General features: G+C 42.6%; 1 pseudogene across 1 annotated transcript; it reads left to right on the top strand.

Moving 5' to 3' along the window:
- Window positions 1-541: 541 nt before the first annotated feature.
- LOC113221819 lies at window positions 542-2,942 on the top strand (annotated as a pseudogene). Its single transcript, XR_003308087.1, has one exon. The product of XR_003308087.1 is annotated as a KAT8 regulatory NSL complex subunit 1 pseudogene (transcript).
- Window positions 2,943-3,188: the final 246 nt, after the last annotated feature.

The raw sequence follows: 3,188 nt of genomic DNA, 5'->3' as shown, positions 1-3,188 counted from the left end.
GTGCAGCACCAACATTTAAGGGTCCAGGAGGAAGAGAAGAGGATGATAGTACAAGGACATCAGGAAAGAATTAGAAGGATATCGGTTTTGTCCAGTGCCTCAGAGAAGTCAGATAGAATGGGGACTGAGCCTTGACCATTGGATTTGGTAATAAGATTACTGGTGACCTTTGCCAGAGCAGTAGGGGATGAAATCCAGATTATGGAAGAGTGAAGAGTGCAGAGACAGTTATTTATACAATTCTTCAGAGAAGTTTTGGGGTAAAGGGAAAGAGAGATGTTGGGCAATTAAATATGAGAGAGAGGCTGTACTGAGGACAGAAGATATTTAAGTATTAATTCCTAGGCTGAAAGGAAGAAGCCAGTAAGGAAGATACTGATGAGCACTTTGATCTGAAAGAAAAGAAAACTGATGAAACAAGTTGGTATTACAGATGAGGTACAGTTAGCTTTGTAGTATAATCTGTACTTTGTAGTATAATAGTGAAGTGAGAAGCTGATGAAAACTAGATTCCCTGGCCAGAGAAATGCACAGACCTGTGATATTTGGCATACTTTTTTTAGTGAACACGGGAATTCCTTACTAATTTTTTCTGTTTAATTATTGTTTAGTTTGATGTGTCTTGCTTTAAATCCATTTATTTCAACAAAAAGATTTTTTTTTAATGCAGATGATTTAATTTTAACAATCTGTGATTTTCTCCGAATTGAACTTGTGTTTTGGCAACTTTCAGTCTGTAGTAACAAATGATAAGAAGAAGGGTGCAATTCTTTCTCTTGTGCAAGGATTTTGCCTCCCCCTTTCTCTCAGTTGAAAGATATTTGGGTCTCTCGAATAACTGGTACAAGTAGCTCCAGAGTGTTTTGTTTCTGGAGGCAGTTTAGACAACAGCCTCAAGTAGTGCTTTTGTTAAAAATGTATGTGTTTTTAAATGTGCTTGTATTTCTAACATTCTTTTCTCCTTTCTCTTCTAGTCTGTTCTCTGGGGAGGCAGTAAGGGGCCGTGGAGCTGGCCTCGGCCTCTGCCTGGGCATCGGGAGAGGCTGGACTTCCTGTCTCTCTGTGCTGAATGGCTGCGATGGCGCCCGCTCTCACCGACGCAGCAGCTGAAGCACACCATATCCGGTTCAAACTGGCTCCCCCATCCTCTACCTTGTCCCCTGGCAGTGCCGAAAATAACGGCAACGCCAACATCCTTATTGCTGCCAACGGAACCAAAAGAAAAGCCATTGCTGCAGAGGATCCCAGCCTAGATTTCTACCAAGGAAGACTTGGGAAAGCTGCAGCCACTGGTGGCATCTTATCTCTGCTCTGATGTAACATCTGTTCCCTCAAAGGAGCCTTTGAAGTTGCAAGGGGTCTTCAGCAAGCAGACAGTCCTTAAATCTCATCCTCTCTTATCTCAGTCCTATGAACTCCGAGCTGAGCTGTTGGGGAGACAGCCAGTTTTGGAGTTTTCCTTAGAAAATCTTAGAACCATGAATACGAGTGGTCAAACAGCTCTGCCACAAGCACCTGTAAATGGGTTGGCTAAGAAATTGACTAAAAGTTCAACACATTCTGATCATGACAATTCCACTTCCCTCAATGGGGGAAAATGGGCTCTCACTTCATCTGCTCTTCATGGGGGGTGAAGTGGGAGGATCTGAATCTGGGGACTTGAAGGGGGGTATGACCAATTGCACTCTTCCACATAGAAGCCTTGATGTAGAACACACAACTTTATGTAGCAATAATAGCACTGCAAACAAATCTTCTGTCAATTCCATGGAACAGCCAGCACTTCAAGGAAGCAGTATGTTATCACCTGGTACAGACTCCACCTCTAACTTGGGGGGTGTCAAATTAGAGGGTAAAAAGTCTCCCGTCTTCCATTCTTTTCAGTGCTTTAGATTCTGACATAAGGATAACAGCTTTACTGCGGCGACAGGCTGACATTGAGAGCCGTGCCGGCAGATTACAAAAGCGCTTACAGGTTGTGCAAGCCAAGCAGGTTGAAAGGCATATATGACATCAGCTGGGTGGATTTTTGGAGAAGACTTTGAGCAAACTGCCAAACTTGGAATCCTTGAGACCACGGAGCCAGTTGATGCTGACTCGATAGGCTGAAGCTGCCTTGAGAAAAGCTGCCGTGAGACCGCCACTTCAGAGGGACTCAGCAACTTTCTGAAAAGCGATTCAATTTCAGAAGAGCTGGAGAGATTTACAGCTAGTGGCATAGCTAACTTGAGGTGCAGTGAACAAGCATTTGGTTCAGATGTCATTGACCGTAGTTCAGGAGGGGAGTCTGATATTGAAGAGGAAGAACTGACCAGAGCTGATCCCAAGCAGCGCCATGTACCCCTGTGAGTAGACCTCATGCATGATAGCATTCTTGAGAAATGTTGGCGCAGGGAAGAATGAATGAATCCCTACTATGGAGAGAATGTGATTCTTTGTACATAGGTGTCTAGGTTCCATTTGTTTTTTTCCCTGATGTTAGGTAGGTGAGTGCATATACATGTTAGTGAAGAAATGGAAGATATTTTTGCTGTAGTGTTGTGTTGTTGTAGTCTAAATGGTGGTAATTTCCTTTTGCAGTCTTATTAAGAAAAATAACTAGGAGACATCTTACGTGTCAAATTGTACTAGTACCTCTTTGAGAGTGAATAATTAGATATCTTTTGAAACTATATATAGGACATGACAAGTTAATGGCCTGATTGTTCAGATTTTGTTGTTTCCAGTAAGCAGGGACAAATGTTGAGTTGACCTAGTTACCTTTGTAGGAAATTACAGTTGATTTTGATTGAACTTTGAGCAGAGAGTATACCCAGTCTTCAATTTTAACACTTGAGATTGTCTTACATTTTAAGGACTGACAGTTAGAAAATGCTTCAGAATGTTTAATATATTGCCTCCAAGCACAGTCCACTTTCACAACCTGAGTCTCTTCCTATTTAAAAAAAAAAGCCCATTTTAATTAGATTTGTTAACCTGAGTTAAATGTATTAATGTATGTGGAATAAATTCTTACTGTTGTTTTTTTTGGGGGGGTGGGGAGACTGAGTTCCGCTCTGTCACCCAGGCTGGAGTGCAGTAGTGCGATCTCAGCTCACTGAAGCCTCTGGCTCCCGGGTTCAGGTGATTCTCGGGCCTCAGTGTCCTGAGTAGCTGGAATTACAGGCACCCGTCATCACGTCAGGCTA

This window comes from Piliocolobus tephrosceles, chromosome 16 (genome assembly GCF_002776525.5).
Source record: "Piliocolobus tephrosceles isolate RC106 chromosome 16, ASM277652v3, whole genome shotgun sequence".
In the NCBI taxonomy this organism is placed as follows: domain Eukaryota; kingdom Metazoa; phylum Chordata; class Mammalia; order Primates; family Cercopithecidae; genus Piliocolobus; species Piliocolobus tephrosceles.
This window is presented reverse-complemented; position numbering and strand designations above follow the sequence as displayed.